The following is a 15233-nucleotide window of genomic DNA, read 5'->3' as shown; positions in this document are numbered from 1 at the left end:
AATCCAAAGTATTCAGAATACGTAACTTAACGGAATACGTTACAAATACATTTTGGGGCATGTATTCTGTAATCTGTAGTGGGATACATTTTAAAAGTAACCTTCCCAACACTATCTATCACTGAGCTGCTGTGTGGCAGCTAAGGTGTGAAAATATTACTTTTCAAAAGCTAAGAATTGTTTATAAAATTTTGACATCAACAAATGAAAGAATCATCTAAATGACTAAAAATATTGTCATTATTTTACTCTGAAAAGTTTATATAAATGCTGATAAATGAATAATGTCATAAAACACGCTAATAATATGTTGGGTAATTGCAAATCCTGCAAATCATGGTCTATGACATATGGCTGCTCCTGATCTTTGCTGTCAGAAACAGTCTTTGTGTGAGATAAAATGTGGATTGCTGTCAACTGAGTTCTGTTTTCTTATCCCTGCCAATTCAAGTGTATAACCTTAGCCATGGTGGCTGCTAGAGGACAAACATGTTTTAGCCAGTCAAGAGAGATAAAAAACTAAGATAAAATTTAGCCTGTACATCATAATGCTTGCTGCAATCCAGCAAGGTTACAGCTTACTAGTGCTTGGAGTGGATTCAGATCCACAATTTTTAAATTGTGTTGATAGGCCATGGAAAACCAGAGTCATGATACAAAAAATATATATATGTGATGTTTTTTCCTGAATACTATCATCACTTTAACTGTCTAAGGACAGTGCTAGCAAGCACTCTCTCCTTACGATAAAAAAAAAAAGAAAGAAAAGTAAAGAAAAAACATCCCTTTAGTATTAGTGGGAAAATGCACTATGTTGACCAATCAAAAAAAATGATATGGCAACATAACATTTGGTTGTTTTGGAGGAGGATGAATTTGCCATACAGTATGTCAAAATGATCACATTCATACACGTGAGGTTGTGCTGAAAAGAATGATAACAAACAAAGGTAGACAGTTTTAAAGGTGAAATGTAGAGGTAAAATAAAAAGTAGTCAAAAACGGCCAATTATACCCTGAACCCCAGATGGTTAAAATTTTTTTAAAGTAACACAATAGTTACTTTTCCTAGTAATTAGTAACTCTGTTACAATTTTCTAAAAGTAACTAAGTCAATTACTTTTTTGAAGACGTAACCAGTAACTATAACTAATTACTTTCTCAAAGTAACTTGCCCAACACTGCATCTGAATTCATGTAATTGGTTTACCACGACTAATTTAATCTTCCTCAGTTACAAAATTACGCAGATTAGCTCTGCAGCAGTATTATTACAACAGTTACTGAAATGCATTAAAATATTTTACATTTAATAACAAATTACAATAAGTGGAAATAAACATTGAAAAATAAAAAACATCAAGCACTCTACTTAAAAATCTTTTATTTACTTTAAGCTTCAAATTTGAACTTTGAACATTTTTCAACAAACCTAGTTGACTATATATTTGGTTAATTAAATATTTCAATAAAGGAATTCCTGTAACACATTTTGCATAGACAAACTGAAAACTGACATCACTGCTAGAGAAACAGGATAAAAAAAAATTTACCTACATTTTGGTTACATAGCCAGACTTTCCTCTTCCAGTCCACAGAGCAGCATGATGATTGTGAAGATCCTGCTGGGTGTCTTGTATCTCTCAGGTCAGTTATTTATTTTGTCTCCCTTTGCCAGTGCTTATTGCTGTGATATGTTGTAATACAGCCAGCTTACATGTTGAGAGATGTTCATGATTCATATTTTCCTCACAGGGTGGCTCGTCCTCTCCAAATGCCGTCGGTACCACTTTGTTATTAAGTCTTTTACTTGGTATGAGGCTCAGAGCTACTGCAGAAAGAACTATGTAGGCCTGGCCTGCATTGAAAACAGTGAAGAAATGAACCAGTTTATCAATACAGTTTCATCAGCTGGTTACAACTCTGAGGTCTGGATTGGTGTTTACATTCATTTACAACGGCGTTCTGCATCTCAGAATGATGATGATTCCTGGAACTAGAAAAAACAAATTCAAAGTGAACCTTTCTTAGTTTCCTATTTTTGTCAAAGCATTTCAGTGAGTGGACAGTGGTATTCCAACTGCTCAGTGGAACATCCATTCATCTGTTACAATGGTGAGAAAAAGCATTGTCTTTTCCAATAAAGACTGTTTTGATTCATTTTCATTTACCCAGAAAATTCAACATGACTTGTTCCTCTACCATTTCTAATTGCAGGAACTTCGCAGAGTCCTCAATATGTTCTTGTTAATGAAAGCATGGACTGGTTCCGAGCTCTGAGGTACTGCAGGGAGAACTTCACAGACATAGCCAGTTATTCAATATCTGACAGTCAGTTGCAAATACTGCTGCCAAATGGGGATCGAGCGTGGATAGGTGTCATTTCACATCCTGAAATTCGCCAGAGAGATTGTGGAAACTCCTCATTCAGATACTGGGATGACTTTGGAAACGTTCCCAGCATATTTCGCTCATTGTTTGGTGTTGCAGATTTGCAGAGGTCAGGAAAATGGAGGTTCATGGAGTATTTCACAAAAATACCATTTGTCTGCTTTGACAACCTGCCAGCTCCTGGAAAGGAAAATGTTCAGAAAAAAGGTACGTACGTGTTAAGTGTTTTTACAGAAAACTTTGCTTTAGTTTTAGTGATAATTTAGTCATTTTTTGTCATAATTTAGGCATCAATATTATTTTGGTAGTCTAGATTTAACAGTAAATATCATAAGATTACAGTAGACTAAATCAAAAGTTGTTTTAGTTCTCTAACATATAAAGTGTTAAAGCTTGCTGTGTTTTTACTGTTGAGAGTTGCTTCACAGGGTTTACAAAGAATCTCATTTTTTACATGAGATGCAAAATGTGTCCATATGTCTGCTCTTCTCTTCCTCCAAACATTAGCATTTTATCATATCTTTTTGAGAAACTGTGAGCAGGGGAGTTAGTGGTACTGTTTACAGTGGGCAATCAGACGTACTCCTCGATGTCATGGTCCCGGGACTTCTACTCGGTATTTTGTGTTTCATTTGATGTTATTATGTTTTAGGTCCACCGTTTATTCTAAGGGTCCCTAGGTTGTTCTGTTAAGGTAAGTTCCTTTAGAATCTCCCAGTTTAGTTTTATATTATTTTGTCTCGCCTTAGTCTTCTGTTAGCAATGAAGCTGCATTTAGAGTTCAGTCCTGTTTCCTGTGAGTTTGTGTTTGGGTCCAATTCCTGCCTGCACACGGCCTGATCGTGACACTCGAAACTTATTGCAGATTATTTCTGATTGGATCACTTCCAAACTTTACGTGTCATTATAATTTTGTCCTTGCGCATTTGTTTTTTGTTTTGTTTTTTTTGGTAATGTTTTCTTTTTGTCAGAAAACAATGTTATTGATTAAAAACTATGATGAAAATTATTGGTCAACAAAAATTTTGAGGCCCAAAAATAATAAAACTGAAAACTCGTCATGATTTCTTTTGTCTTCTCTTTCTCAGTAATAAAAATGAGCTTGAATCTGGAGGACTTGTCTGTGGATCTGAATGACAGAGCTGTCAAAGCAAACCTCCTAACAAAGGCAAGTCTCTGCAAGTTCTTTAAGTGACAAAAATATTGTTAGGACTTCGCTGTGATAATGCAATATGATTTTGTGCCTTATCTAAATGCTGAGATATAAAATAATGTCAGAAATCAAGCTGATAATTTTGATAAATCCTTCAGTCTTCAGGACCTTTGCTGTCAGAAGCAGCCTTTGTGTGAGATAAAAGCCTTTTTTGTGCGTTTTTAGTCACCTGGAGGCTTTAAAATGTTTACTGTTTGTGTTTCAGCTGCAGGACAAACTGGAGGAAAAAGGAGTGAATGGAGTCAATCTAAAGTGGAGAAAGCTGCCTGATGGAGCAGTCTTCCATAAAGAGGAGAAAAATACTAAGAAGGAAGAAAAGAAGAAAGCTGAGCTGTGAAATTTAAAACCAACTTTACTGCCGTTTACAGCTTAACAAATTTATCAGAGCACCATCCAGTGTAAGGTTGCTGATTCTCATTCCCACAGCTTCACAACTGGCTGTGAACCACTCAAGTGCGAGCTGGAGGCCATCACGTCATGAAGCCAAAAGGAACCACATCATCTGCAAAGAGCAGAAATGAGATTCTGAGACTGCCCAAGTGGAAACCTTCCGGCTAGAAAGTCTATCTGTAAAAAAATCATGAATACAGTCTGTCACAAAGGGCAGCCCTGTAGTGATGGGATTTACGGCTCTTTTTAGAGAACGGGCTCTTTCAGTTCGGCTCACTAAAAAGAGCCGGCTCTTTCGGCTCCGAACCGGCTCTTCAGGTTGTTTTGTTGCTTTAATTAACTTATTATTAACAATAATATAAATTTATGCACGAAAAGAATTACTAATTTTTTAAAAAAAAGTGGTTTTATTTATATATGTTTATATATAAATATGCGGTGGCCCCTAGAGACAAAACACGTACAAACTCCAAAAAGCACATACAAACTCCAAAACACATTTCTAGCATGAACTGAACTTCCAAAACAGAGCTACCTAGATCACTTAAATTACACAATTGAAAGCATATGTGTATTGTTTGTGTATTTATACACAAGCATTCATAGATAGTCAAATAATTTTTTAAAAAAAAGTTCATTTACCTGTTATTACCACACACTTGCTGGCTTGTGTAGCCACTAGGTAACAAAAGTTCAACACTGCCCCTATCATCCTGGAGCACTTCTGTTGTCTTTTGTACGTGTTTTGAGTTTTTATGTGCTTCTGAGTTTTTACGTGTTTTGGAGTTTGTACGTGCTTTGGAGTTTGTACGTGCTTTGGAGTTTGTACGTGTTATTACGTGTTTTGGAGTTTTTACGTGTTTTGGAGTTTGTACGTGTTTTTACGTGTTTTGGAGTTTTTACGTGTTTTGGAGTTTGTACGTGTTTTTACGTTTTATGGAGTTTTTACGTGTTTTGGAGTTTGTACGTATTTTGGAGTTTGTACGTGCTTCAGGGTTCGTACGTGCTTTGAAGTTTGTACGTGCTTTGTCTCTAGGGGCCACCGTAAATATACTTTTATTTATTCACTCCACATAAAATGTAATAAATAAATCATATAATACAAAAATCAACTATTCACATTTCAACTTTTAACTATTTAAATTTTCAGCTTTTTCCTTTTACAAATTTAAAGTGAAACAACACAAAACACTGCAAACAACAACACAATTAAATATAAATTAAAATATGAAAACAAAAAGAACATGCATATTCTGTCATATGGACCTGCATGAATAAACTTTCTGAATCCTTTATCATCTGCAACTGAAAATAGTTGTGGATGATTACTATACCTTTCTAATGTGATGTTGTTGTCCCTGGCTCTCTTTCTCTCTCTCTCTCCCTCCTGCTCTGATTCTGTGCTACTGAGTGTAACTACCATTCCTCCCCCCTCTGCCCAGCGCAAAGCACAAGGCTCGCATGCTGAATGAAGCGGAAAAAAAGTGCGAGAGAGAGGGTGAGAGAAAGAAAAAAAAAACAAAAACACGGCTCGCAATAAGGAGCCGGCTCGCGTCGTTCACGTCAAAGAGCCGGCTCTAAGAGCCATTTCGTTCGCGACCGACCCATCACTAGCCATTTGGTCCTTATAAAACCATTGCAAGAGCTTGGTCCGTAGAGACGGCAATAAGTTGGACGCATTCCCGGTTGGTGTCGGCCAGGGCTGAAGTAAAAAGATTTCTGTGAATGTAAAAAAAACAACACAAAACAATAAAGTCTATTGATTTAATTTAAAGTTCAAGTTTATTTATATGGCTTCAAATGCAAACAACAGCTGCCTGTCTCTAATGCTGTAAGGTGGTCCTTACAGTGTTACGGTGTGTTCGCACCGAACGCGATGGACGCGAACAAAACGCCCCAAACGCCCCTAATTTGACGCGTGCACATTCGCACCTCAACGCGTGTCCAAGAAAAATCGTGAACCGGAAATGTGGGAGGAAGTTGTGCCAGACGGTATCTTTGCAAGATGGCAGCTGTCGAGCTAGCGCTTGAAGAGAGAGTCTCCCTTCTCTATGTACTGTGGAGAGCAGAGCAGCGGCGTAAAAGATGTCCTCGCCGTACCTGGGTCCATCAGGTCCTCCAGAGGCGTGAGCAGTTTGGTGAGTTTCACCATTTGCTCCAGGAGCTGCGCCTGGATGACGGCCGATTCCAGCGATATCACTGGCCAGTTTGAGGACCTGCTTTCCCTCGTCGGTCCCAGCATCGCCCACCTAGACACCAATTACAGGCGCTCAATCCCACCTGCAGAGCGCCTGTCCATCTGCCTGAGGTTAGTAAAAGTATTTAATATGGTAGTCCTTTATTGATACCTGTGCTAATATATGCTAAACCATCCATTTATACACTGCTAACATGGATGTGCTATGCTAACAGTGAATGCTCTCGGTGTTTACTGAAAGCAAACTGTGGTACGGAGACGACTGTTTATAATATTTCTAGTGATACTCAGAAGGTCTCATCAAGTCCCGATTTAATTCGATTTATGCTGTTATCAGTGTTTGCAATGATAGCATGGCTGTGGTGTCACATCAATGTATGCGCTCGGTGTTTGCTGATATCAAACTGTAGCATTAGGACCACTGAGTTAACCTTTGTAGTGATACTCACTCCTTTTTATTTAGACCTGGTTTAATTCTGGGATAGTTGAATATTTGTATATAATCCCTGCAGCTCTCAGACTCTATAACAGGGGTCACCAGCCTTTATTAAAACAGAGTTAGATAAAACTGTGAACAGTTTGGTTCATCTTTAGTTACATGGTTCTACTTTGATAAGCTATGTCTTATCACAGATTAATTTTTCAAAAACATTAATGATTTAAGCAAGGAAAGGGCTACATGTCAACATACAACTCTTTATTTCTATTAATGTCTTACTTCATTCCTACCTGATTGACATGTTTAGGAATTATGAGTGATTGGCTCACTGTAGTTGTAAAAGTTGCTACCAATCAAATTATGATATGTTAAAGTTAAAACAAAACAACTGTTTTAGATATTATCTAATATACATTTTGTAATTATCCTTATAATTACAAAATGTTTTATGTAAGATTTAAGTTTTGTGATTTAAATCTGACATCACAAAAGTATTTTGGAATTTGAATAATGTATTTTGTAACTGCAGTACACATAATACTAATTTTGAACAATTTTGTCCAGGTTCCTTGCCACCGGGGACTCCTTCAGGACCAAGCGTTCAGTTACAGAGTCGGTGTGCCAGATCACCCCCCAGGTAGCGACGGCCATCTGGGACTTTCTAGTGGACGACTTCATGGCTGTGCCTTCACCTGGAGACTGGCGCTCCATCACAGAGGGATTCCAGGAGCGCTGGAACTTCCCTCTCTGCTGTGGAGCTCTGGATGGGAAGCACTTCCAGACAAAGGCACCCCATATATCATATAGGAGACACACATTGATATACACTAAATATTTATTTCATTTCTTTTTTTGTGGTGCCCAAATTTATGCACTTGCTTGATTTTGTTTAAACAATTATTGCACACTTTTTGTAAATCCAGTAAACTTCTTTTCACTTCTCAAATATCACTGTGTGTGTCTCCTATATGATATATTTAACTGACATTTTTTATTGTAACAACCAACGATTTATACAGGAAAATAATGTCTATTAACAAGGTTACCCAAACTTTTGCATCCCACTGTATTAGTATATTTTGTCATTAGTATAATATGAAATAAATTCTACATGTGTCAAGTCGTGTGCCAACATTTGCTGTGTAGTAGAGCTGAGACATTAGTCATTATAAAAATTTATTTGAAATAATATTAAAATTCTCAAACAGAAAAACATTAAACATAAATATGTAAAATATAAGTATTTACAGAGAGACAGGAATAAAAAGGACCCAGCTGCTCTCCAGAGCAGGAACAAGGCTGAGGAGGAAATGCTCCATTGGAGACTGGCGTGGCCTCTTCAGGGACACCAGGATGGCCAGCTCTACCGCCGATGGACCGTCCTGGGACCCGTCCCTCATCTGCCTCGGAGCAGTCCTCCTCTGTGGGCCTGTAAAACAGCACAAAACACAAAGAAATGAGAAGGCTGCTACTAGATTTTAATTTCAACATTGAAAAAAACAAAAACAGGATATAGATATTGTAGATATTTAGTAAAGGTGATCACAAGGCAATCCCACCGACTAAAAAGGTATCAGTGCTTGCTTTACATACCTGTGGGTGCAGCAGCAGGAGCTCAGGGACTGGGGAGCCAGGAGAAGCAACAGGGGATGCTCTGCTGCAGAATCCGTTGGCTCTATCAATACAGTATTAAATGTTAACATGTTGAATATAATCAGAGAAAGTATATACAGTGGTCCCTCATTTATTGCAGCAGGGGTTCTCAGAATAACTAGCCCCTGGCCACGCACTTTATACACTGTTTTCCCCACACACATGAACATTGGTCACAGTTCTCACAATTGATTCTCAAAGTGCAAACCTTTGTAGATTGCAAAACGTAAAAGTATTATTATGCCGCGGTTTGTCTTCATCTGCCTGCCACTTTCGTGCGCCTTTTTCCCTCGCGGTGCAGGTGTCTATTTCCGAATGAGGGTCATAGTTATGGGTGTTTTTGTGCTGTTTTTTTCTATTGGACGTGATGGTTATCAAAACCAAACATGATAAATTTGGCAAGCACAGGAGACACGACACGGAGCAGATTTGTCAATCAGGCTGCAGAATGCAATGCTGTACGGTGCAAAAAAAAGAAAAGAAAAAGAAAATCAGCGAAAAAGCGAAGCAGTGGCGGATGAACAGCGGGACCACTGTGTGCTGTTTATTAATAAACAAAATATATTCCTATATGACAACATGCATAAAAGCAGAACGGTATTTGTACGTCAGTGGGAAAATAGCGGTGGCTTGCTAGCTTTTGTGCGGCTTCCCCGGGTCAGCGAAAACTTTCAAAGGAGAAATGAATGAACTTACCAGGTTGCCCGATCTCTTCACATATCTTCCTCCAAGCTCGGTCCTTTATATTCCTGTCTCGGTACAGAAAGCAGCTGGTGTCGTACAGCTCCGTGTTGTTTGCTACAGCGCTGATTAGCCTTCCTTCCATTGAAGAATGAAGGGCTTTGGCTGGATCTGCCCCTTTGACCTAGGTCACAGCCACGTCACCAGGCTCCTGATTGGTTGTCGCGGCGCGATTTGACGCTGGAGTTCAGATTTTTCCAACTCGAGCGGTAGACGCGAAATGCGCATATGCACAAAATGCAACACAAAAACTCACGCGCGTGGTTTTTTTCGCGAGTCAAACGCGCCAAACGTGCTAGACTGACGCGAGTTTCAGGCGTTTTGGCGTTTTCGCGACGCAAATCTGCTTCCGAATTTTCGCGGGAGCCGCAATCGCGGGTCATCGCACCTTTCCATTGACTTTACATGTAAACCTGGCGCTCTGGCCGCCTCTATCGCGTTCGGTGTGAACACACCGTTAGAGACAAGGCCAGCAATCTGATGATCCCCTTTGAGCAAGCGGTTGGAATCTCATTATTTTCTAGTCTCGGTCTTCTTTCCCTCTCACAATTTGTTGCTCTCCCTTCCACTGGAGGAGTGTAAGGAAGCTGATTTGAGTCTGAGGTATTTCTCTGAATCTCAGGGGTTAGTTCCTCTTCTACCCTGTTCTCTCTGTCCAGAGATTCACTAAGTTGTTCTAAGGCGCTGGGACTGTCACGGGCTGCGACGGCAGACCGTGGAGTTGAAGAGAAAGTAGGGCCCAAACGCGAGACTCTAGTGAAGGACAGTGGATTTATTTATGGTGAGTGGACAGAAACGACAACTATATACAATTCAAGCACTGTGACTCCTGTGGCGATTCCTCTAAGAATCCCACACAGTGCACGTGTCCATAGCAGTGAAAAGGTGACAACTCCAAAAACCCGATTCCACTCCGTGATTTCCCCTCGTGACGACGTTCCTGACTCCCGACTCCTGGTGACACAAAAACATACACAGTTCAGCAGGCAGCCTTTAGTAGCGAAGCCGATCTCAACACACTAATCTACGGAGGTACTTAACAGGTTCGACTTAGTATAATCCCACGCCGACTGGGGCTCCGCCACCTTCTTAAATAAGACGCCCCTCATGAAGCTATCAGCTGCAGCTGGTGAGAGCTAATGGGCTGCAGTCCCCAGTGCGGGAACACTTCCGGGTCGCAGTCCCCTCAGCGACCCCAAAACATCCGGGAGCACACAGGGAGAAAGGACAAAAAAGGGAGAGAAAACCACCAAAACATAACATACGGAAAAACATATACAAGAAATACATGACAGTGACGGTGTCTTATTGCAGCGAACCTGGTGTCAATAGAGTCTAACTCAGCTTGAGATGGACCATACTTAAGTGATTCGGGTAAATCCCAGAGGTCATACCCGTGTATTATAGAGCTCCTGTTTATCCTGTTTTGTTCATAATTGAGAATTTCACTCACTTGGTTTAACCCTTGAGGGATATGCTGATTTAGCAGAGGTGCCTCATGTGCTACGCGAACTTCATGTGCCACCAATACAGTTTCATCAGCAGTGGGTGAACGTTGGTCATCAAATCCCAAAGTTCTTCTAATGGTTTGGTGCGCAAACTTCAAAGCACGTACGAACCCTGAAGCACGTACAAACTCCAAAACACGTACAAACTCCAAAACACGTAAAAACTCCAAAACACGTAAAAACACGTACAAACTCCAAAACACGTAAAAACACGTACAAACTCCAAAACACGTAAAAACTCCAAAACACATAAAAACACGTACAAACTCCAAAACACGTAAAAACTCAGAAGCACATAAAAACTCAAAACACGTACAAAAGACAACAGAAGTGCTCCAGGATGATAGGGGCAGTGTTGAACTTTTGTTACCTAGTGGCTACACAAGCCAGCAAGTACCAACGACCGGATGTGGTGTGTGGTAATAACAGGTAAATGAACTTTTTTTTTTTTTAAATTATTTGACTATATATGAATGCTTGTGTATAAATACACAAACAATACACATATGCTTTCATGCTTTCAATTGTGTAATTTAAGTGATCTAGGTAGCTCTGTTTTGGAAGTTCAGTTCATGCTAGAAATGTGTTTTGGAGTTTGTACGTGTTTTGTCTCTAGCGTTTTTTATTTTGACAGCGAATGCGCACCTGCGGACCACTTATGTGCAGCCCTGGTTATATAGCTCGTCATATTGCAGCCACAGAAATTCTTTTGTCCATGAAACCATAAAGCTGCACTTTCTTTTCGCCTTATAGTCTGATTTGTCATAACTTTTCCGTTTTGTGGTAAGCTTTTCTTTGGCTGTCACTTCTTCATGCTGACCTGTCTTATTTGGCTCAGCAGAACTAAAATATATATCCTGCTGCTTTTACACACGCACTCACATAACGCTCAGCGATTCTCTGCACGATCAACCTCTCACATGTTTAAGCTTGCTGCGGGAGATTTCACTTGTCATGTTTGCATAGTAAGCTAACGATTGATAAGACGATGTCAGAGGAATTGGTGCGCAAATTATCATCACTCACCAGTCAGTGCTGTCGCTCTCTATACACAGTTCGCGCGATTGCAAAGTGAAAGCAAAAAACAAGCGCAAATTCAAACGCAATTTCAATATGTCACATATTGACAGTGGCTCACCGATGCCAATGACATAATTACCCAGCTACATTTCCGAAAGAATGCAAAAACATTGACATATATTTTTCCTTCCTACGATAGGCCGACGGGCAGGGCAGAGATAGATTTTGGTAGCCCGACTGGAAAGATCGCTAGCCCCGGGACGTCGGGCTAGCGATTTTGCGAGCCCTGTATCTGATTGAGGAATTACTCATCTTTGGAAAAGAGAGTTTATTACAGAGAAATGGCTCTTTCCAAAATAAAAGCTATACTATACCCTTCTTCTGGGCTATATTCTCAGCAGCATATTAAACATATCAGGTCCCCATAAGGAGAATCATGTGCTAACGGCTGTCTAAATGACTCCGATGAAGTTTGTAGCATGCGTGCTTGTTGTTTTTGTCTGCTTCCACTTGTCTTTGCACTAGGATGATGTCGGCGTAAATGTGCAGTCATATTCGTTGTGTTCCCACTAGTGCTGTCAGCGTAAATCTCATTGAAATGACGTTAACGCCACAACACGGCAAATCTCCGTTAACGAGTTACCGCGGATCGCCCCGTGCGTGGGGCTGGACGGCCAACACGTTAACGAGCTAACTGCGCTAACACACTAGCTCCCACCCATGTAATTGAGCATTGCGTGGCACATCCAACATACTGTTTTACTTTAGTCCATTAGTAATTCCTTTTGTGCATAAATTTATATTATTGTTAATAATAAATTAATTAAAGCAACAAAACAACCTGAAGAGCCGGTTCGGAGCCGAAAGAGCCGGCTCTTTTTAGTGAGCCGAACCGAAAGAGCCGGTTCTCTAAAAAGAGCCGGAAATCCCATCACTACAAATGGCTTGTAGCAACGGGCCACACACACCATACTCCTCAAGCTCCTCCCACAGAATATTCCAAGGGACATCGTCAAATGCTTTCTCCAAATGCACAAAACACACGTAGACTGGTCGGACAAAAAAATTTTAAAATAAATAATATGAATATGACTGCTGCAAATTTCCCACCATGCATCACTTATCCCAGTTGGCCTGAAGCAAACATTACATTTAGGATAATCACAAAGCATGTAACATGAAAATCACCATCATAAAGATCTCAGGAAGAAGCAGTTTTTATTGTTTGATGTTCAGAATTGTCAGATGATCAGTTACTGGATGGTCCCAGTATATCCTATACTAAAGGAGGCAATAAAGCAAGCATATAAGCTCCCTTCCTTAGTATTTGGAGAATTTAGAAAACACTGTAGTGTGACCTTTTTGTTTGTACAAAGCTGCTGTACCCAGTGAGGTTTGGCTCTGCTTCAACTTTTTATATATGTAAATGATGCTGTTAACAGTCCCTGCCTTGATAACAAAAAACAAATTTTATCAGAGCTTCACTGGGATACAGTTTCCACTCCTGACACATAGGAGTGAAGTTTAGGTTCTAAAAAAATCTACTTTCAGTCATTTCCTTATTCACATGGCTTTGCCACCACATACAGTATCTCACAGAAGTGAGTACACTGCTCACATTTTTGTACATTTATTATATCTTTTCATGAGACAACATTGAAGATTTGGCACTTTGATACAATGTAAAGTCGTCAGTGTGCAGCTTGTACAACAGTGTAAATTTGCTGTCACCTCAAAATAACAATTATTTTTTTCAGATCCTCACAGATCTTTCCCATGATGTGTCAAGTTAAACTTGACCAGTGTGAGAGGGTTTGAGAGCAATGACACCAAAATCAACACACCTGTTTCCCATTTGTGTTACAAGGTTATTATGAGACCTTGTAACACTAACAGTCACATGACACCAGGGAGGGAAAATGGCTAATTGAGCACAATTTGGACATTTTGATTTAGGGGGGCACTCACTCTAGTTGCCAGCGGTTTAGGCAATAATGGCTGTATACTTAGAGGGGACAGCAAATTTACACTGTTATACAAGCTGCACACTGGCTTTACATTATATCGAAGTAAAAAGATATAATAAAATATTCACAATATTTACGTTCTGTTCAGTGCTACTGAGTGTAACTACCGCCCCTCCCCCCCTCTGCCCAGCGTAAAGCACAAGGCTCGCGTGCGGAGTGAAGCGGAAAAAAAGTGCGAGAGAGGGTGAGAGAAAGAAAAAAAACAAACCACGGCTCGCGATAAGGAGCCGGCTCGCGTCGTTCACGTCCAAGATCCGTCGCTAAGATCCGTTTCGTTCACGACCAACACATCACTAGTACATGGGCTCACTCTAGTTGTACGCGGGAAGTCTCCCAAAAACCTTCTAAGATTAAATAATATACCACGTTCCAACTAAGGGATTTCTGAAAAATTAAAATGTACAGTTCTGCTATCACTTTTGATATAAATAAAGACAGAAAACTAAACAGCAGTGATGTCTGTAGGATTACTGAAGCTATGATCGGTAGCTACACAGCTATAGTTCACATAATATAAACATATTAGCACAGTGAAGCAGGAGGATGAACACTAACTTTTTCCACTCAGTTAACGTGAGGGTTCCCAATGGTTAGGGACAAATGCAACTGCATGGCAGGATGCTGTAAACGGACCAAACTTCAGTCAGGAGAACAACTGAGATAATCCACCCACAATACGAGGTTAGTCATTAATATACTGCTGCATTGCCTGGGCTGTAGTTACATCGTAAGGTTTTAAAAACTGAGCTTTAGCATAAACAGTGCTAATAAAAATCAAGAGAGGCAGACAGCAATAACTACTTTTTTTTAGGGCCTTGTTCAGATTAAATAGAACAAGATACAAAGCATTAAAACATGTTAAACACAACAGCATAGTTTGGACCCGGAAGCAAGGTTATAGGTCATCACTTAATGACCGGATATTCCACCTGCTGTGAATGTTTTCATGCAATACAGTTGTTATTACTATCACCTGTCACACCCTGTTTATGACAATTAAAATAAATAACATTATACTGTAACATTATACCTATACTGTACCCCCCCCCCCCGCAGAGCCATTGCAGGGGGGGGGGGGCACAGTATGAATAAAAAAAGAAGAAAAAACTGCTAGCATAATTGACAGGCTTTTGACGGGGCTCCCCACAAACACAAAGCAGAAGATGAAGCATCGCCAAATATGTTTCCAAACAAACTTCCTTCCAAGCCAAAGACTAGAAAATATGATGAAGCATATCTTCCCTTTGGCTTCACCTGCTAAATTGCCAAGGTGGGTCTCCCTGGCAGAATCTGTTTTCCCTGCGTGGGAAGCACGCGCTGGGTTCTCCAAATTACGGACAAACAGTATCCCACATTCTTGATTGGGATACAAATAATATCAGGGTGATCCTGCCACAACCCATTTACACAGAGAGGCTTTTAATGTTTTGAAAAATTATAGCAATGTTAGATATTATTACACAGGGAAAATCTCCAACCTGGCAGGAGTTTTTAAAAATCGAAATCCGAACATACAGATTAATTGAACTATACTTTTTAAGCAGGAATAAAGTGAGCTCAAGCTTTGCAACATTTTTCATTAAAGCATAAAAACAAGTATAGCAAACCTTTTACACACACATGCACACTGAAACTGATCACTGCTGTAAAACAG

At 39.9% G+C, this 15233-nt stretch overlaps 1 long non-coding RNA gene across 1 annotated transcript; it reads right to left on the bottom strand.

The window, feature by feature from the left end:
- Window positions 1-9776: 9776 nt before the first annotated feature.
- On the bottom strand, window positions 9777-11141 carry LOC146387722 (uncharacterized). The gene is made up of 2 exons (XR_014800186.1): window positions 10066-11141; window positions 9777-9978 (listed from the first exon to the last, which is right to left on the bottom strand). It is a non-coding gene; the product is annotated as an uncharacterized LOC146387722 (long non-coding RNA).
- Between the last annotated feature and the right edge of the window lie 4092 nt (window positions 11142-15233).

The sequence above is a fragment of the Perissodus microlepis genome, chromosome 5 (genome assembly GCF_051167445.1).
Source record: "Perissodus microlepis isolate ML-2025 ecotype Zambia chromosome 5, ASM5116744v1, whole genome shotgun sequence".
Classification (NCBI taxonomy): Eukaryota; Metazoa; Chordata; class Actinopteri; order Cichliformes; family Cichlidae; genus Perissodus; species Perissodus microlepis.
The sequence above is the reverse complement of the archived record's forward strand: the minus strand, read 5'-3'. Positions and strand labels throughout refer to the sequence as shown.